Here is a 21,944-nt window from a genome sequence, read left to right as displayed (position 1 = left end):
GGTAAATTAGTATATTCATGTTTCAAGCTCACTTATTTGAATAGAAAAAAAAAAGATTTGTCCAAGATAATTACAGAGTTTAGGCCAAACTTTATTGTATTACACAAGAGAACATTTTCATTTAAAATGTATTCATATAAATAATTAACGGAGAAGAAAACGTGATCTGCTGCAGTGTTCGCTGGTGTCCCAAATAATGATTAGAAGAAATTTTCCTAAAGAGAAAGACAAAATATAAATGTTTAAAAATCTGTACAAAAAACAATTAAAGGTCAACTGTAATGAGAGGGATATGGAGGCTGCCATATTGATTTCCTTTTAAACAATACCACTTGCCTGGCAGTCCTGCTGGTCTATTTGGCTGTAGCAGTGTCTGAATCACACCAGAAATAAAAAAAAATGTTGGTCCATAGTGAGTTTAGACCTGTACGGGAGAAACAAAGTAATTGGCTAACGGATAAAAAATGGGAAGGAAACTTCCCGTGTGGTCATTGTTCTGCTTGTAAATCAATGAGGAAAGGTAAAGTAGTTCAAATAGGTGGTGTCACATGGCATATCAAAGAATTTATTAATTGCAAGTCTAGATGTGTCGTGTATTGTATCTGGTGCCCCTGTGGGAGGTTCTACATAGGGGAGACCACTCAGCCACTCAAGGATAGATTCCTGCAACATAAGAGATCGATCAGGAACGGGGTGGGATCACGCCGAATGATCGATCACGTTAATTCATGTCATGGGGGGGACGCAGACTGCCTAAGAGTAGCTGGCCTTTTAAAAATTTTGGATTTAACTAGAGGTGGGTCTAGGGAGGAATTATTATTGCATAAGGAAGCCTCCTTGATAACGATGACCAATGCATTGGGGAATCTGGGTTTTAATGACAGAAATGAGATATCAGCTTTTTTAAGATAATGATACAGAAGAATTTTTAATGCACAGAATTGTATGTCTGTATTTGTTTTCTCTCCTAAAGGGTTAATACTTGGGCCGGGTCTAGGACAGGTATTCCCTGCCCCCATAGACAGGTATATAGGTGGGGCTTGGGGAGGAAAGGGTGAGCCTTGGTGTCCTGAGGAGGCGTGGGGTCACGCGAAACAGCTGTCGACACTGGCACGTTTGTTATCTGCTGTGAATCTGACCGTGCTTGAATAAAATATTTATGCAACCGGAGTTCCGGAATCCGCCTTCTTCTTACCAGTACACCAGAAATAAGCATGCAGCTAATCTTTATTGAACACACACCTGATTAAAGTAATTCACAAGTATAACCTTATTGGAGGTATAAGGTTATACTTGTGAAATGAAGATAATCTTGTCAGGTCTGACAATAATGTCAAAAGCACCTGATCTGTTGCATGCTTTTCAGGGCCTATGGCTAAAAGTATTAGAGGCAGAAGATCAGCAGGGCTGCCAGGCAACTGGTATTGTTTAAAAGAAAATACGTATGGCAGCCTCCATATCCCTCTCACTTCAGTTGTCCTTTAAGTACAAAAAATGTAAGAGAGTCTTTTAGAATGAAGAGAATGTAATGTGTTCCCAACTGCAACCAACAAATAAAAAGAGAAGGACATAGATAGTCTAATATAGTGTACTATGTACTGGGATTGTGTAAGTGGTGACAAAGTAAGTACAGTAGGTTATACTCACAAATATCATAACCCCTTAGTCAACCACTGTAACAGAGGCGCTTGGCTGAGTCATAGATCCTTCTTGCTATATATTCCACACTTTATAGCCTGTTGAAGCAGGATCATACCTGTGAAACGTGTTGCATTGAACCCCGGAGTGTATTATTAAAATTATTTGTTGATATAACATCAACTTTGTTTGCGTCTACTTGGAGGAGGTAAATTCACCGCTGCATCCCCTGATTTGTTTTATTAATTTAAGATTTTTATTGAGAATCAATAACATAAAACAGAACAATATGCAAAGTGATTGTATCATATACAAAAAATCAGCAATAATTTTCCATTAAGGAATATATTACACAATGCTTTTATACAGGACATCTATTAGTGCGTCCCCTTATTTTACAGTTTTTATTGATTTTTATTCTTTTGGCACCTCTGTTCATTTCTACATTGCATCCAACTAGTTGGTGGCACTTAGAGGCTGCTGCATCAGCATGCAATATACTGAAATAAACTGCCAGAGAAAGTTCTAAAGAATATAACGTTACAATCAGGCCACCATGGGTCAGGGTCAGGGCAAGTTTTAGGCAGAGAGATGCCTTCAGGTGAATCAGCGAGAGGCAGTTGAAGCCAATTGAAAGTTGTTGGTTTTTGAGCTTGAACATTTGCTGCTCTCTACACCCCATCACCCATTCCTCACCATTTTGATGCATAAAATGCATGTTCATATAGCGCTGACAATGCTTTCCACTGTATATAGTCCTGTCACTAAATGTCCCTCAGAGGGGCTTACACTCTAAGTTTTTTTCCGGAGGTGGCCATCTGGATCCGGGAAAACTTTCCGTTTTTAATGCCATTGTGCTGAAAAATGTCAGTTTTCCATAGGGTCCTATTGTGCTGCAAAACCTTCGTTTCCATTCTGCTGAGCTAAACGGTCCGGAAAATTGGGTCCTGCTGCATTTTGTTGTGCGTTCAGCGGAACGGACCACGGAACCGTACGGCTGTTTCCGTTGGCAAATGCTAATGTGAACTGAACCTTAGGCCAATATGGAGGAAGCCAATTAAGACAAATACATCTTTTTACGTGCTTTCTCCTGGTGGAGTCAAAGCGCCTGAGCTGCAGCCAATAGAGTGAATCTAAAGGTAGTAGCAGCATTAGGGAGTCTTGCCCAAGGTCTCCTCACTGAATAAGTGCTGGCCCTTAACCAGTACACTATCCAGCCACTGCCATTATCTGCATGTTTTTGGATTGTGAGAGAAAATAACAAAACAAAACAAGAAAAATACAAACATAGTGCAGATAAGTGTCCTGGCCAAGATTTGAACCTTTTTTATATGAAACAGAAAAACATAGAAAATGTGAACAAGTTCATCCACTAACTTGGGCTTTCAGTTCTAATGGGTTTCGAGTTATTTGAAAAATGCTCAGAACAATGGATGTGATATGGGCAAGGCAAAATCTGTACGTTATTATACATTTATATGTGCAAAACTACATGCAATTTGGTTTTAATGCACTTTTTTTTTTATAACATTATGAATGTTTCTGAATTAGGGCTTTATTCCTTTCTTTTGCCAGTAGCTGAACCAAATCCTAACACATCACAAATCCCTGAGAGAAATTAAATCGCAGTTGACCAAAATCAAGAAACATGAAGCACATATTTATTGTCATGAATACAGTATATCCTCCTATCAATCAGGAGACCAGATAGGCGCTCAGTTTATTAGCACCTGCAGCTTTACCAGCCTTGTGGGGTCCGGGTGGAGATTCTTAAAAGCTTAAGATGGTCTGTGAGTGGTTACTCTTTCCCAGGTAACTTAGCAGTAGTCCTCCCCTCTCCTCCATATTGCCAGTGTTTAACATGTCAGGGGTCATTGCACCTTACTTTGACACATCAGAAATCAAAACAACATCCTATTTCCGTTTCCCAGAAAGTGCCAGTGTGAACCGGCGCTTTGATATCTCACAGTTTTATGTTATGTTTAAAAACTTAAAAAAGTAGATTTATTGTTTTGTCTCATCTCAATGAAACAGTCCGTTTCCTGCCTCAGTGTGCTAAAATATATGAACTATTGACCTTAAAGAGAACCCGAGGTGGTGTTCTTACAATGCTATCCGCATATAGAGGCTGGGTCTGCCTATACTGCCCAGCCTCTGTTGCTATCCAGATCCCCCCTAAGCCCCCCCTGCGCTCTGCTATCAACCCATAAATCACAGCCGCGCTGTCGATACGCAGCGTGTCGTAGCGGGCTGTGTTTACCTATGTACTGTCAGTCTCGGCGCTCCCCCACCTCCTGCATAGCTCCGGTCCCCGCCCGCGTCCCTTCCCTCCCTGCTGATTGGAGGGAAGGGACGCGGGCGAGGACCGGAGCTATGCAGGAAGCACGGGGAGCGGCTAGACTGACACTACAAAGGTAAACACAGCCCGCACATTGTGGCTGTGATTTATAAGGGATAGCAGAGCGCAGGGGGGATTCTGGGGGATCTGGATAGCAACAGAGGCTGGGCTGTATAGGCAGACCCAGCCTCTGTATGCGGATAGCATTGTCAGAACCCCACCTCGGGTTCTCTTTAAGTTCTTTATCTGTCCACTGCATTCAGAAGCTCAGTTCTCTGCCATGAAACTACTTTATGGGTGTGATTTGTTATCACTGAAGGACGATATAGTTCGACTGGGTCTGACTGGAGAAAAACTCAGTTGCATAGCTGAATGGTAACTCTTTCAGGCAGAGAAAGAAGAAAAGCAACACAGCGTAGTTATTTGTGTGCTAGGCACTGTACATATACATGACTATTTCATCATGTCACATGTCACTTAAGGTTCCTTTTAAGTAATGATTTTTATGGATTGGTTCCCATGTGGATAACCATTAACCATGTACCCAGTCAGCATTCTTCTTGGACCCACCAACACTTACTTGTGTTCCTAGAAGTCTGTCTTCATTAATGAAGGAATCTTGATTGAGCTGAGGTTTTGAAGATAGTAAGATGAAGGAAGGTGCTGTTCTGTCAACATGGATTCCTCTTCTGCTAAAATATGCTTGCAGGGCACTCAAAAACTGCAAAGTAAATAGAATAAATTACTTTTGCTGGTTGAGCATAATGTCCTGGTGCTCTGCCTAAAGAAACCATTTTCTACAGAACCCTAAAAGCTACCTTTTACCCCACATCTCGATATGCAGAGTAGTGCAGCAGAACAGACATACCTGCTTCGGTGCTGGGTACTCACTCTACCTCTCCTCTTTTCTGTAAATCTCCCAATGCATGTCAAGTGACGCATCAGGAACCTTACGGAAAGAAAGAAGAGTACTTAGCTTTGGAGAAGGTAAGTGTGCTCCTCTGCATATTGGGAAGGGGGACAATTGTGAAGAATGTGTGGGGTGGTGTGAGAAGGTGTTAAGCAGGAGGCACCGTCTGTTTAGCCTTATTACTATTTTGGCACTGTATTCGGCCTGAGGAAGTGGACATAGACCCACGAAATGCATTGCCAGTGCAAGTTAAAGTTCTTTGTTTATTATTTGAATTTGCCTTCATTGAGATAAGCCACCTCACACTTTTTTCATTTCAGTTGTTTTTAACACAATTTTATCATACCTTGGGTGCCTCTTTTCCCCCTTGTGTTGCCCACCTCCTTTTGGAGGGGTGTTCTATTTGGTCAGGAGTGTTTTCACCACCCCCATAACCATCTAGAGTTTTTTACAAAGAGAGCGACCATGTCCAGCCCAACTGGACACTGAGTGGAGTCGGGTTTGTGCATCTCTACCTGCCTATAGTGGTCAGTTGCCTGTCTGCAGCCTTCCTTTGTGAGTGCCACAATTTACACATCTTCACCATTTAACCATTGTTGCGACATACTGATCACCCTACATACCTGCTTTCAGTGGGCAAGTGCCGCTGCCTGTTTACTGTGTAGAATATAAGTAGGATGGAAGCAGAGTCTGCTCAGACTATTTGCCTCGGGAGAAGCGAAACGGCCATCAGACATAGATCATTGCCCAGCACCCACCGCCATCCGTGGGTGAAAGGTACAAGTGTGTCATACTATGTACACGTGGTGTAATGTTTATCGAATAAAGCTTTAACAGCAGTGCCAGATCTCCCTCCTCTTCTTTCATGGAGGCAGAGTCTGCTCCCTCCCTGCACAATCTTGATTAGTACAGGAGCAACTTGGCAGAGCAGAAATTGCAGGATACTGCCCTGCTTCTATCACTGCTGAAGACGTGAGAAATAAGGATCCTGAGAGCACTATGAGGATGAGTCTCAAGTCACAGCACTGCAGGAGAACCTGTAGAAACAGACATGTTCTGATAGGTGAAGTGAAGCATTGATTCACTTACCTATTATAATTATTATTATTTAGTATTTATATAGCACCAACATCTTCCGAAGCACTGTACAGAGTATATATAGTCTTGTCACTTAAATATCCATCAGAGGAGCTCACAATCTAAATACCAAGTATGCTGAGTAAAATAACAATTATGAGGAATGCTTTCAAAATAAATATGCAGCATACATCCAAAATAAATTAGTAGAACAGAGGTAATGTCGCCCCAAATAACAATATGCAGAAAGCCTTCTAAATCAGTTGTGCAAAATGCCCACATATAACAGGCGGATTTCCCCCTAAAACCAATTAGGCAGAGTGCCTCCATAATAACAGGCAGAGTGCCTACATAATAATAACAAGCAGAGTATCCTCATAATAACAGGTAGAGTGCCTCCATAATAACAGGCAGAGTGCCTACATAATAATAACAAGCAGAGTATCCGCATAATAACAGGTAGAGTGCCTCCATAATAACAGGCAGAGTGCCTACATAATAATAACGAGCAGAGGTTCCTCATAATAACAGGTAGAGTGCCTCCATAATAACAGGCAGAGTGCCTACATAATAATAACAAGCAGAGGTTCCTCATAATAACTGGCAGAGTGCCTCCATAATAACAGGTATAGTGCCTCCGTAATTAAAGACAGAGTGCCTACATACTAACAAGCATAGTGCGTCCATAATAACAGGCAGAGTACCTCCATAACAACAGGCAGAGTGCCCACATAATAACAAGCAGAGTATCCTCATAATAACAGGTAGAATGCCTCCATAATAACAGGCGGAGTGCCCACATAATAAGCATAGTGCCTCCATAATAACAGGTAGAATGCCTCCATAATAACAGGCAGAGTACCTCCATAATAACAGGCAGCATGCCCACATAATAACATGCAGAGTACCCATATAATAACATGCAGAGTGCCCATATAATAATAGGCACATAGCCTCCAAAATAACTGTCACAATGCCAGCCTCTAAAATAACTGGCACAGTGCCCCCCAAATAGCAATTAGGCAGAGCCCCTCAAGCACTAGTGCCTTCAAAAATACACCATGCCTACCAATAAGAGGAGGCCTCCTTGTCCCTCGCTCCACCAGGACCGACCCTTCAATGCGCAGGCTTGGTCAGGATTACATAAAGATCATGGGTGCAGTGGCACAGCACATATAATTTGCTAGCTGCATGATTCCAATTATGTAGCTGCCCCCGCAGCAGGATAAACTACAGGCCACAGGAAAGACTTCCAGCACCAGTAACAAAGGGTTGGTGGGCCGTCTTTTGAGGACCCTGGAATATGTCTGGTGTAGCTAAACTCTTGAACTAGCTTGTGATCATTGTGATCAAGTGATAGATTTCTAATGATATGATTTGCAGTGACTGCAGGTAATCAAAATGAGTCCTGACACAAAAATTTCTCTGTAAGGAGACTCACATGATCAGCTGATCAGCCACTAAAAACACAAGGGAGAGAGAGGTATGACCTTTTCCTCAGAAAGCAGAATTTTTTTGATTAGTAATTTTCAGAGACAACTACATAGCTATAAATATTTGGGCACTGTTTAATGATATTATATTTTTATTTTTGTGTCAAAGGGCCCAGTGTGCTCTGTAAGTGCACTCATGCTGGCTACTGGTCACGGCATGAGCGATGGGTCATACTAAAGACACAAGACAAATAACATTTATATTGCGCTTCTCTCCTGGCGGACTCAAAGCGCCAGTGCTGCAGCCACTAGGGTGCACTCAGGGCCGGTTCTGGACTTTTTGCTGCCCCCATACATTTGAAATGCAATAGTTACCCCACATATGACACACAGCAATCACCTTACATATAAACTGCAACAATTGCAGTTTCAACACTTATGTAAACCTGTTTTAAAAACAAAGGATATCCCAGGATGTTTACACGTACACAGCTGTTTAGTAACCACCAAAGCTTCTAACGGAATCAATTAGCATGAGAAAGCAAAAAGTTCCATTAGATTTAGAACAATTGTTTTTCTTTGAACTGACTGAGCCATCAAGCCCTGCAAGTTCTACATGTATTCTGACTACTAATTAGCACTGATCTGTATCCCCCTGCCCTGTACTTGTCTTGTTCTGAGATTTTATTTTATTTTAGAATACTTCCATAAATTAACTGAACAATTTCTGATAGTTCCTGGAGTTTATATTTATGAAGGTGCTCATACATTTTTTGATATTTCCTGTCGATTCCAGGCACATCCGATCACTCTGATCGCCAGACATGTAATATAGATTGCTCTAACACTCTCTGCTGTGTCTGTAATCAGACACCATAAAGTTACTAGCCTGTGTGTGAATCTATGGAATGTCTTCAGAGGGCTGGCTGAAAAGGATAGCCTACATGTTTTTTCACCCTGTGTGACTGCTTTGACTGTAACTCTGCACATGAAGTCATCAGAACATTTTATGGGGGTGAGGAGTGATTGAAGAACACCCTGAGGAAACAAAAACACAGAGACAACAGGAGCCCCGATGGTGCAAGGGGCCAAATAGAACACCCCTTTCAAATGGAGGGTGTAAATGCACAGGGAGGGAAGAGGCACACAGATTATGATAAAACTTTGTTAAAAAAAAACAATAAAATAAAAAAATGTTTGAGGTGGCTTACCTCAAATGAAGACGAATTCATATAATCAATGAATTTTATTATGCACTGGCAATGCGTTTTGAGGGTCCAAGCCTACTTCCTCTGGCCAAATCAAGTTCCAAAAGGGTTCAATGAGTTGACATAAGGCTCCTCCTCAGAACATTGCTGCAGACTGAAACATGTTTTTTTTTTTACGAACCCTGGGGAACAGGGACAGTGTACAAATTCCAAAGTTTGTATAATTCCTTATCTGTGTAATGGGCACACGCAGTCATTAGAACTAGGGTACAGAGAGCAGACCCTTAATTTTTACGGGACCCTTGCCAGTTTGCCGTCTGCAAAAAGTGTTACTCTGAAATATTTGCCTCAGGTTGCACCATGGTAGATCCGGCAGTCAGTGTTGCCAACCGCTTGTAAATTTACAGGCATACCGTAAAATTTGTTACAAATTTAGCTGCCCGTGAATTCCGTAAGGAATTCAGCAGCATCCGTAAGGGTGTGAGCAGGAGGGGAGCAACGCAGAGAAGAGGGAGAGCTGTGGGATCAGCGGTGGGGAAAGGCGGACATCTCCCCCCCCTTCCCTCACCTTAGGGCTCCCCCTCCCTTGCTCTCTCCTCCAGAACGAAGTGTTGTGCGGTGGCTGGCAGCGGGCGGAACTTACCTCCGTCTAGTTCCAAGCGCCGGAAGTTCTGGTGCCGCTGCTCTGGTCTGGACCAGACCAGACTAGCGGCAAATCCATCAGACCATCCCACGCCTGCAACGAGATGGAGGTAAGTTCCGCCCACTGCCAGCCACCGCACAACACTTCGTTCTGGAGGGGAGAGCGAGAGAGGGAGAGCCCCACAGTGAGGGAAGGAGGGGAGACATGGCCCCCCTTCCCCACTGTCCCCACAGCTCTCCCTCTGCTGCTCCCCTCCTGATGGGGGACACACCTGGCTACCTATTCTGGGGACATATACACCTGGCTACATATACTGGGCACATATACCCCTGGCTACATATACTGGGCACATATACCCCTGGCTACATATACTGGGCACATATACCCCTGGCTACATATACTGGGCACATATACCCCTGGCTACATATACTGGGCACATACACCCCTGGCTACATATACTGGGCACATATACCCCTGGCTCCATATACTGGGCACATATACCCCTGACTACATATACTGGGCACATATACCCCTGACTACATATACTGCGCACATATACCCCTGGCTACATATACTGGGCACATATACCCCTGGCTACATATACTGGGCACATATACCCCTGGCTACATATACTGGGCACATATACCCCTGGCTACATATACTGGGCACATATACCCCTGGCTACATATACTGGGCACATATACCCCTGACTACATATACTGGGCACATATACCCCTGGCTACATATACTGGGCACATATACCCCTGGCTACATATACTGGGGACATATACCCCTGGCTACATATATTGGACACATATACCCCTGGCTACATATACTGGGCACATATACCCCTGGCTACATATACTGGGCACATATACCCCTGACTACATATACTGGGCACATATACCCCTGGCTACATATACTGGGCACATATACCCCTGGCTACATATACTGGGGACATATACCTCTGGCTACATATACTGGGCACATATACCTCTGGCTACATATACTGGGGACATATACCCCTGCCTACATATACTGGGCACATATACCCCTGGCTACATATACTGGGGACATATACCCCTGGCTACATATACTGGGGACATATACCCCTGGCTACATATACTGGGCACATATACCTCTGGCTACATATACTGAGGACATATACCCCTGCCTACATATACGGGGCACATATACCTCTGGCTACATATACTGGGGACATATACCCCTGCCTACATATACTGGGCACATATACCTCTGGCTACATATACTGGGGATATATACCCCTGGCTACATATACTGGGCACATATAGCTCTGGCTACATACCGGTATACTGAGGACATATACCCCTGTCTACATATACTGGGCACGTATACCCCTGGCTACATATACTGGGCACATATACCCCTGGCTACATATACTGGGCACATATACCCCTGGCTACATATACTGGGCACATATACCCCTGGCTACATATACCCCTGGCTACATATACTGGGCACATATACCTCTGGCTACATATACTGGGGACATATACCCCTGCCTACATATACTGGGCACATATACCCCCGGCTACATATACTGGGGACATATACCCCTGGCTACATATACTGGGCACATATACCTCTGGCTACATATACTGGGGACATATACCCCTGCCTACATATACTGGGCACATATACCTCTGGCTACATATACTGGGGACATATACCCCTGGCTACATATACTGGGCACATATACCCCTGGCTACATATACTGGGCACATATACCTCTGACTACATACCGGTATACTGAGGACATATACCCCTGTCTACATATACTGGGCACGTATACCCCTGGCTACATGTACTGGGCACATATACCCCTGGCTACATATACTGGGCACATATACCCCTGGCTAGTGGCTACATATACTGGGCACGTATACCCCTGGCTACATGTACTGGGAACATATACCCCTGGCTACATATACTGGGCACATATACCCCTGGCTACATATACTGGGCACATATACCCCTGGCTAGTGGCTACATATACTGGGCACGTATACCCCTGGCTACATGTACTGCGCACATATACCCCTGGCTACATATACTGGGCACATATACCCCTGGCTACATATACTGGGCACATATACCCCTGGCTACATATACTGGGCACATATACCCCTGGCTACATATACTGGGCACATATACCCCTGGCTACATATACTGGGCACATATACCCCTGACTACATATACTGGGCACATATATCCCTGGCTACATATACTGGGGACATATACCCCTGGCTACATATACTGGGGACATATACCCCTGGCTACATATACTGGGCACATATACCCCTGGCTACATATACTGGGCACATATACCCCTGACTACATATACTGGGCACATATACCCCTGGCTACATATACTGGGCACATATACCCCTGGCTACATATACTGGGGACATATACCCCTGGCTACATATACTGGACACATATACCCCTGGCTACATATACTGGGCACATATACCTCTGGCTACATATACTGGGCACATATACCTCTGGCTACATATACTGGGGACATATACCCCTGCCTACATATACTGGGCACATATACCCCTGGCTACATATACTGGGGATATATACCCCTGGCTACATATACTGGGGACATATACCCCTGGCTACATATACTGGGCACATATACCTCTGGCTACATATACTGAGGACATATACCCCTGCCTACATATACGGGGCACATATACCTCTGGCTACATATACTGGGGACATATACCCCTGGCTACATATACTGGGCACATATACCCCTGGCTAGTGGCTACATATACTGGGCATGTATACCCCTGGCTACATGTACTGGGAACATATACCCCTGGCTACATATACTGGGGACATATACCCCTGGCTACATATACTGGACACATATACCCCTGGCTACATATACTGGGCACATATACCTCTGGCTACATATACTGGGCACATATACCTCTGGCTACATATACTGGGGACATATACCCCTGCCTACATATACTGGGCACATATACCCCTGGCTACATATACTGGGGACATATACCCCTGGCTACATATACTGGGGACATATACCCCCGGCTACATATACTGGGCACATATACCTCTGGCTACATATACTGAGGACATATACCCCTGCCTACATATACGGGGCACATATACCTCTGGCTACATATACTGGGGACATATACCCCTGCCTACATATACTGGGCACATATACCTCTGGCTACATATACTGGGGACATATACCCCTGGCTACATATACTGGGCACATATACCCCTGGCTACATATACTGGGCACATATACCTCTGACTACATACCGGTATACTGAGGACATATACCCCTGGCTACATATACTGGGCACGTATACCCCTGGCTACATGTACTGGGCACATATACCCCTGGCTACATATACTGGGCACATATACCCCTGGCTACATATACTGGGCACATATACCCCTGGCTAGTGGCTACATATACTGGGCACGTATACCCCTGGCTACATGTACTGGGAACATATACCCCTGGCTACATATACTGGGCGCATATACCCCTGGCTACATATACTGGGCGCATATACCCCTGGCTACATATACTGGGCATATATACCCCTGGCTGCATATACTGGGCACATATACCCCTGCCTACATATACTGGGCACATATACCCCTGGCTACCTGTTCTGGGGACATCTCTACCCCTGGCTACTTGTCCTGGGGACATCTATACCGCTGGCCACCTATTCTGGGGACACCTATAGACCCGGGGCTACCTATTTTTGGGGAACCACTGCTGTCAGATTAAGTTTATTTTGGGGAACTACTGCCAAATTATGTGCATGTTGGGGGAATTGCTGCTGCCAGATTACATATATTTTTAGGGAACCACTGCCATATTATCTGTATTTTTACGTGGATTTTTGGTGAAATGCTGTAAGATTACATGTATTTTGGGCCCCACCCATGACCACACCCACATTCTGTTGCGTGACCACGCCCATTATTGGATTTTGTCAGTAAAAACAATCTTTTGTCAGTAAATTTTTAGGTATTTGTCAGTAAAAATAACGTGAAAGGTTGGCAACACTGCCGGCAGTGGATGTGCTCAGTAGGCAGAAGCAATGTTAGGGAGTCTTGCTCAAGGTCTCCTTACTCCTTACATTATACTATCCAGCCACCACATTACATTATCCAGCCACCATAAAATACAGTTGTCCAGCATTGAACCCTCCTTTTCTTTTTATAACTGCCTATACTGCACCCTTTAGAACTATTGCATCTATAGACAGCGCATGTACTAGGATGAACAATTGGAAAGTCTGTTCTGAGCGCCACTCCACTGAAGATGCCATTGCAACTATATTTTTAGCCAACTGAACTCTTTGACTCTGGCTTCTTCGGTGCTCTGGGGGAAATCGATCAACTGCTTTTCATAAAAGAAAGTGAAGCTCGATGATTCACATGCTTTTAAAGAAAGACACCTGTGCAGCAGCACTTCAGTGTAATACAGATCCACTAAAAGCATCTTATGTGTCATTGACTGCCCAAAGTGCCTTGAGGTTTGGTCTAGCAGCTTTAATGGATTGGGCTAAATAAATGAGATTTCTTGTGCTCCCGGGATCCAAACAATATCTACAAAGCTCACCCTACTGTGGCCATTAAGTGGTGAAGTAGTGCTGGTGTTTGCTCATTAAGTATATCACCGATCATTAGGAAAGCAACTTGAACGCCTCTGAAAACAAAATACGGTACATCGAGAACTGTTTGGAGACATCTTTTAATGTAAGACCACCTGTAATATTCCATGTCGCATTTCTGAATAATATTATTGTAACCATGGAATCTATATAATGGCTTGCTAATCTACATCTGTCGGGAAGAGGTCTCCAAAGGCTACCAAGTTACATAACTTGGGAGCGCTGCCACCTCCCCTTACCATGGTACATAATTGGCTGGCTCATGGTGATTTATTAAACCAAAGCATTAAATGCCGTGTTTCTTCATCTGCAGTTTAACCTCCCTGGCGATACATTTCTGTCTGGATTTATGGGTCTAAAAGCGGTACAGTTTGTCAAGAATTTTAGGCCTTCAATTCTTAAGTCTTAACTCACCAAAATATATCAGAATAAAGGCCTGGTAGACATCCTGCGTATAAATAAAAGACTGGAACACAGAATTGTTGAAATAATTACATTTATGAATATACTTAAAAAAATAGTGAAACTGTACAAATAAGGCACCAGACTATACAGTATGTACATATAGACCTAATACACCTCCCGCGGGTGATATACTTTGAGACAGGGAATGGCACTTTACAATCGGGGTAGTAGAAGCGTGATTCGTTTCTGACTTTATTCCCTTTGCTATCAGTCTTAGGCGGCAGGCAGAGAGTAGTCAAAATCCAAGCAGAGGTTGGTACAGGCGGCCAGCAGAGAGTAGTCAAATCAAGGCAGAGGTCGGGGCAGGCGTCAGGCAGAGAATAGTCAATACCCAGGCAGAGGTCGGTGCAGGAGGCAGGCAGAGAGTAGTCAATACCCGGGCAGAGGTCGGTGCAGGAGGCAGGCAGAGAGTAGTCAATACCCAGGCAGAGGTTGGTGGCAGAGAGTAGTAAAAATCCAGGCAGAGGGATCGGTGCAGGCGGCCAGCAGAGACTAGTCAAAATCCAGGCTGAGGTCGGTACAGGTGGCAGGCAGAGAGTAGTTCAGGCAGAGGTCAGTGCAGGTTGCAGGCAGAAAGTAGTCAGGAGCCAGGCAAAAATCGGTAACAGTAAGGCAGACGCATTTAGCTTAGAAGCAGTTGGGAACCAAATGGCTATATTGTTAATATCCTGTGCTTTGAAACGAACTTATCTGCCATGGCAGTCAGGTGACACAGGGGAGAGATCAAACAACAAATTGTGATTAGAGTCAAAAGAGAGGGAATTGGACAGGCTAAACTCCCTATATACATGCAGGCAGCATTTCTGTCTGTTTACATTCTGTCCTGTGCAGCAGATCGGGGTCCAGATGGGGGGGGGGGGGGGGGGAACAGACAGGCTAAATTCTCTATATACATACTGTACTGGGTGCATTTCTCTCTGTTTTCCTTCTATCCTGACCCAGCGTTCAGGTCCAGATGAGGGGATCAGACAGGCTAAACTCTCTATATACATACTGGGTGCATTTCTCTCTGTTTTCCTTTTATCCTGTGCCAGCATTCAGGTCCAGTTGGGGGGATCAGACAGGCTACACTCTCTATATACATACAGGGTGCATTTCAATATGTTTTGCTTCTGCCCTGTGCAAAAGCCCAGGTCCACTTTAAATTTTTGTGCCAACCCCTGCCCCGATGATGTCACGACATACACGTACTTCCATACGCGTACGATGCTTCGCGGCTGCTTAGCAACCGGGATCCCGAAAGAAGAGCGGAGGTGAAGGGGATCCCGGTGGTCCGGGGAGAGAAGCCTGGGTCCCGTTGGCCAGCACTTATTGCGCGCTGGACCCAGGAAACAAGCAGGAGTGTTGGCTTTAGCTAGCTGGAGCTGAGCTCAGGCTTACCACTTTCAGCTCCTGATACCTAGCTCGACCTCAGCTCGGGAATACCGCCAGGAGGGTTAAAGCGGGATAGTCAACCACAAAATAAAAATTCCATTTAAACACTGCACTGTGTTCATAATGCTGTCAGGAACCTCACCCTGCAGTGTAAGCTCTCCAATCTATTCAGAATTGTTTCTGCGGTAATTACCTTATCTCAGTTACCCATGCTCTATTCTCTCGCCATCGCCAAAGACAGTAGAGAGGGAAGCTTGTCATCTCCCCTCCCACATTCCTGCTTCTCATTGGTTGGGCTGAGCACACTGCAGTGTGACAGGCTTGGCTGAAACCTGATCCTGTGCTCACACGTGGTTAGAAAGCAAGCCAGAATGACACAGTAGATTGAAGGAGAACTAAGGAAGGAAATGACATCAGGATTTAGCTTCAGACTGTGGGAAAAAAGACATGGAGACTGCCAGGAATGAATTCTCTTCATTTACCATATAACATTTACTGAAATAAAAACGTGGACAGTACAATACATCTGTTATTTACCTTCTTCTTTGGCAAGGGCTAGATCATTGACCACTGCCCTCACCAAAGTGGTCAATGACCCTGCCCTTGCTAAAACCGAAGGTAAATACTCCATCCTGCTCCTCCTGGACCTCTCCTCGGCATTTGACACTGTGGACCACTCCCTCCTTCACCACTCCCTGCAGTCAATGGGAATTCAGGGCCTAGCCTTAGCCTGGATCTCCTCCTGCCTCTCCAACCGCTTCTTCACAACATCCATCAATGGCTCCTCATCCACTTCCACACCCCTCTGAGTTGGTGTTCCCCAAGGTTCTGTCCTGGGACCTCTACTGTTCTCACTCTACACTGCCTCAATTGGGAAAATCATCTCCTCCATGGGCTTCAACTACCACCTGTATGTGAACGTCAACCAGATACCCCACACTCCAGCTCTCTCCTCCTCCACCATGGACAATGTCTCCACCTGCCTCACATCCATTTCCTCCTGGATGGCAGCCCGATTCCTAAAGCTTAATTTGGACAAGACTGAGCTTCTGATATTCCTGCCTCGCACAGCTGCACCCTTCCCAGATATGCATATTACTATCGAAAATACTACCATCCTCCCAAGCACGCTGTCTAGGTGTTACCCTGGACTCTGCACTTTCCTTTGCACCCCACATCCAAAATATTATCAGATCCTGCAACTTACACCTCTGCAACATCTCAAGGATCCGCTCCTACCTGTCCACTGACACCACCAAACTCCTCATCCATGCCCTTGTCATTTCCGCCTAGATTACTGCAATTCTGCCTTCCCTCTAACCGTATTGCCCCGCCTTCAATTAGTAATGAATGCGGCAGCCAGACTGATAAACTCTTCTCATCGCAGCGCCTTTCGACTCCCCTCTAAAGCCCTTCACTGGCTCCCCATCCACTTTAGGATCAATTTCAAAATGCTGTGCTTGGCCTACAAATCAGTTCACAGGACTTGCCCAACCTACATCTCCGATCTTGTCCACAGGCACATACCGGCCTGCCCTTTCCGATCCTCCATCGACCTGCGCCTAGTTGCACCGCGCATATCCCATGCACGATTGCAGGACTTCACCAGGGCTGCCGCCACTCTCTGGAACTCGCTCCCAGCAGCCATCAGACTCGCCTCCACCTTTAAAACCTTCAGACAAGTCCTCAAGACTGACCTTTTCATGCCCGTGCACCCCCCTACATCAGCACCATAATACGTTCTGCTGGGCACCCTCTCAATAGATGCACCTATACCTATTGTCTCTACCCCCACCCTTTATATTGTAAGCATCTGGCAGCGCCCTCCTCCCTAGTGTTTCCTGCTTGATTATGCAATCTCACTGTCTGACACCCTTTTTATGGACTAGAACAGTCTCTATTTGACCAATGACACTGAACTACTGTTATCAAAGACATTTTGCATGATCTTGTTTTGTTGTGAGCTACTTGTATGTCCAACCTTGTATATTAACCCTTTTATCTATGCTGCGAGTGGAGCTGCATCGTGGGACATGTCGCTGGCAAATGAGCTGGAGGAAGCCACGGGTAAGTAGATGGGGGGGGGGGGGGGGCTGAAAAGCCTGATAACTCCTTTAAACTGGAACTAAACTAAACATAAAAAAGAAAATGCTTGGACCATATTGCAAACACAGCATTATTAATAGAAAATACTACAGCCTAGATACTACTCCACCATTGTAAAAGTTGAACTGAACTCTTGCACAGGAGAAAAGGAGAACACAGAGAAATCCCCCATGTCTACCCTGTGTGCGACTATAGAGAACTGCCTGTCTAATTCTCCCTTCTCAGCAAGTAATGAGCAAGTGTAATGTGAACTGTCTGCCGACTCTGATGAATTCTGAGCTACCAGTAATATTTAAGCACAGAAGGTTAACCCTTTCTGTGCTCCCAGGGTACCAGGAAGTAACCAATTTGCAGAATCTCTGTAAAAGTTCTATAAGCTGTAACAAGGAAATGTTTTTCTTTAAAGGTTATTATGCTGCAGCTTATCTTATAGAGCAGAGAGGAAGTTCTGAATTTATGTCAGCTTTAATTTTTTGGATGGGTTGCAGTGGGTTGCTGTATCAAATTCAGGCTATCACCAAAACTACATAAAAAACACAAACTCATGTAAAATGCATGAAAAACGCAAACAAATGCATTGGTCCCAAATGTTTTGTGATTCTGGGAGCCTGTGTAGTAGTTGCCCCTGCATGCAACACGATCCTACCACTGCATGCAATACGATCCTTCCTCAGCATGCAACACGATCCGGCCTCAGCATGGATTGTGTTCATAAGAAAATGGTACAGGCTTGGAGCTGACTGGGATTCAGATTACTGCACTCCTAAAGCCTGGTACACACCTTCAAATTTGATTGCCCAATGCAGAGTGGTAACTAGAAACCATGGGGCCCCATAGAAAAATAAATTTTGGTTGAGCCCCCTAAAACAATAAGGCAATTGTCCCCCCCCCCCCTCACACACACACAAATACGGTTTAGTTAGCCAGAGATGTCCCCAGCCCTCCCCCCCCCCCCCCCCCCCCCCCGGAATTGGTAGCCTAGGTAGGCACACAGCACAGGTAGCCAGAGGTACCCCCCCAGTATTAGGTACCTAGGTAGGCACACAGCACAGGTAGCCAGAGGTACCCCCCAATATTAGGTACCTAGGTAGGCACACAGCACAGGTAGCCAGAATACCCCCCAGTATTAGGTACCCGGGTAGGCACACAACACAGGTAGCCAGAGGTACCCCCAGTATTAGGTACCTAGGTAGGCACACAGCATAGGTAGCCAGAGGTAACCCCAGTATTAGGTACCTAGGTAGGCACACAGCACAGGTAGCCAGAGGTACCCCCCCAGTATTAGGTACCTAGGTAGGCACACAGCATAGGTAGCCAGAGGTAACCCCAGTATTAGGTACCTAGGTAGGTACACAGCACAGGTAGCCAGAGTGCCTACCTAGGTATTAGGTACCTAGGTAGGCACACAGCACAGGTAGCCAGAGGTACCCCCCCAGTATTAGGTACCTAGGTAGGCACACAGCATAGGTAGCCAGAGGTAACCCCAGTATTAGGTACCTAGGTAGGCACACAGCACAGGTAGCCAGAGGTAACCCCAGTATTAGGTACCTAGGTAGGCACACAGCACAGGTAGCCAGAGGTACCCCCCAGTATTAGGTACCTAGGTAGGCACACAGCACGGGTAGCCAGAGGTACTCCCAGTATTAGGTACCTAGGTAGGCTGACAGCACAGTTAGCCAGAGGCACCCCTCAGTATTAGGTACCTAGGTAGGCACACAGCATAGGTAGCCAGAAATTCTCCCTGCTATAGGTATCCAGAGGTACCCACCATAATAGGTAGCCTCCCAGTAAGGGTATTCAGAGTGGCCCCAGTGTATTAGGTAGTCCTAAGTATAGGTAGCAAGAGGGGCCCCCAGCGTTAGGTAGCCAGAAGTGAGGTATGTTAACTTCTCTCCTCCTTGTTGCTCTGCAACGCAGGGCGCCTGGCACATCGCTGCTGGCCATTGCTACTGCTCCCCCCTTGGCTATGGGTCCCACAGCAGCTGCTATGGCTACTATGGTGATCTCTACGACACTGGTCAAATGTACTTTGAGGGTCAAATGATATAGAGGCGCTCTGACCTGACACTGAACTTCAGCTGTGTTCTCCTTTTACGATTGCCTGATGAAGCGGGAGGTTGACCCGTGAAACGCGTTGGATCAATTTTTGGAGATTGTTATGAAATAAATATAATTGTGATATCAACGGCTAAACCCAGCTTGGTCATTATTATACCTGAGGGAGGTGAATCCACCCATATCCCTCCTTTTAGACTGATTTTAATTATTTTATCCTACTTTGGCGCCTCTATTACTCTTGTTTACTCATATACTTAGTCCACCCTTGGTGGAGGGGTGTATCCCCAAATCTTTTTTCCTGTCTATAGAGAGCGACTTTTTAGACCTGAGTGCGGTCAGGTTATAATTCTCCCCACCTGCTGTTCCATTGGTCGCCTGTGTGGTGACCCGTGTTTGTGGGTATAACCTTAAAGGGAAGGTTCAGGGAGGGTGGAGAAAAAATAAAAATCAATTTCCACTTACCTGGGGCTTCCTCCAGCCCGTGGCAGGCAGGAGGTGCCCTCGCCGCCGCTCCGCAGGCTCCCGGTGGTCTCCGGTGGCTCTACTGCGCATGCGGACGTCCGATGACGTCAGAGCGCCGGCGTGGGACGCAGAAGTGCCAGGACTTGGAGCGCAGAAGAGCCCGACCTGGCAGCTGGCCTGGCCAGGTTGGGTCGGCCACCGGAGACCACCGGGAGCCTGCGGAGCGGCGGCGAGGGCACCTCCTGCCTGCCACGGGCTGGAGGAAGCCCCAGGTAAGTGGAAATTGATTTTTATTTTTTCTCCACCCTCCCTGAACCTTCTCTTTAAAACACATATTATCTTCATTCTTCGCTAACATACTACACCAGAGCCCTCCTCTGATTCACCTTACCCCACTAGGCTATGTAAAAAATCGACAAAAATGCCCCCCATGTCTAGCAATAAACACATATCAGTATTTCTAGAAACAGTAAAACAGGACCTTGACAGATATGACTGGACCAAAAAATTGACAAAACCCAATTTAACCAAAAATGAGAGACAGGCCCTCACAGAACTACAACAGGCGGGGGGATTAATTATCAAGCCAGGAGATAAAGGAGGCAACATAGTCCTCCTTAATGAGGAGGACTATGTTGCAGAGGCAAAGAGACAACTAAGTGACCTAACAACTTATCAAAAGTTGGATGGAAATCCCTTTGCCTGCATTGTCCGAAAAGTGAATGATCTTGTCGATGATGCATGGCAGAACCAAGTGACTACAGAAACAGAGTGGGAATATATGAAGGTAGGACCTTATAACATCCCAACGTTCTACATCATTCCCAAAATCCATAAAAATCCCACAAAACCGCCAGGACGGCCCATTGTAGCTGGTATAGGAGGACCGACAGAAAGATTGGGCAAATATATAGATGAGCGATTAAAGCCACTAGTGACCAAATTGCCCTCTTTCGTGTTAGATACCAAAAGTTTATTGGGCGAATTGAACAAATTTACTTTCCCCCCTGGGTCCCTCGTTGTTGGGATCGACGTGGAATCTTTGTACACGTCGATCCCCCACGAGGAGGGACTCAGGGCAGTTGCCTTCTATCTTGAAGCATTTTACCCAGAGGCCGATGGGTTGAATCAATTCGTGATTGAAGCCATGGAATTGATACTTAATTACAACTGCTTCTCCTTTGATTGTGGATTTTATAGACAGACCAGGGGCACGTCCATGGGGGCGGCGTGCGCTCCAGCTTATGCATGCCTCCACTTGGGCCTTTGGGAACATCAGGAGGTCTATAGGGATGGGGGCTTTCGAGCACACGCCGCCCTCTGGCTTCGTTATATCGACGACGTGCTCCTGGTCTGGACTGGTACAAGGGAAGAAATTGACAATTTCTTAGAAAGACTTAACAAAAATAACAGGAATATAAAACTAACTTACATAGTTGATGACCAGTCCCTGACTTTTTTGGACTTAAAATTGACAGTACAGGACAACAAGCTAATAACCTCCACAT

At 45.5% G+C, this 21,944-nt stretch overlaps 2 long non-coding RNA genes across 2 annotated transcripts in view; one reads left to right on the top strand and one right to left on the bottom strand.

Moving 5' to 3' along the window:
* The window catches only part of LOC137540735 (uncharacterized), a 151,382-nt gene that overhangs the window by 7,602 nt on the left and 121,836 nt on the right, over positions 1-21,944 (top strand). The gene's annotated exons all lie outside the window — the stretch shown is intronic.
* Positions 71-5,668, bottom strand: LOC137540733 (uncharacterized). The gene is made up of 3 exons (XR_011025039.1): positions 5,510-5,668; positions 4,557-4,697; positions 71-215 (listed from the first exon to the last, which is right to left on the bottom strand). It is a non-coding gene; the product is annotated as an uncharacterized lncRNA (long non-coding RNA).

The sequence above is a fragment of the Hyperolius riggenbachi genome, chromosome 12 (genome assembly GCF_040937935.1).
Source record: "Hyperolius riggenbachi isolate aHypRig1 chromosome 12, aHypRig1.pri, whole genome shotgun sequence".
Taxonomy (NCBI): Eukaryota; Metazoa; Chordata; class Amphibia; order Anura; family Hyperoliidae; genus Hyperolius; species Hyperolius riggenbachi.
The sequence above is the reverse complement of the archived record's forward strand: the minus strand, read 5'-3'. Positions and strand labels throughout refer to the sequence as shown.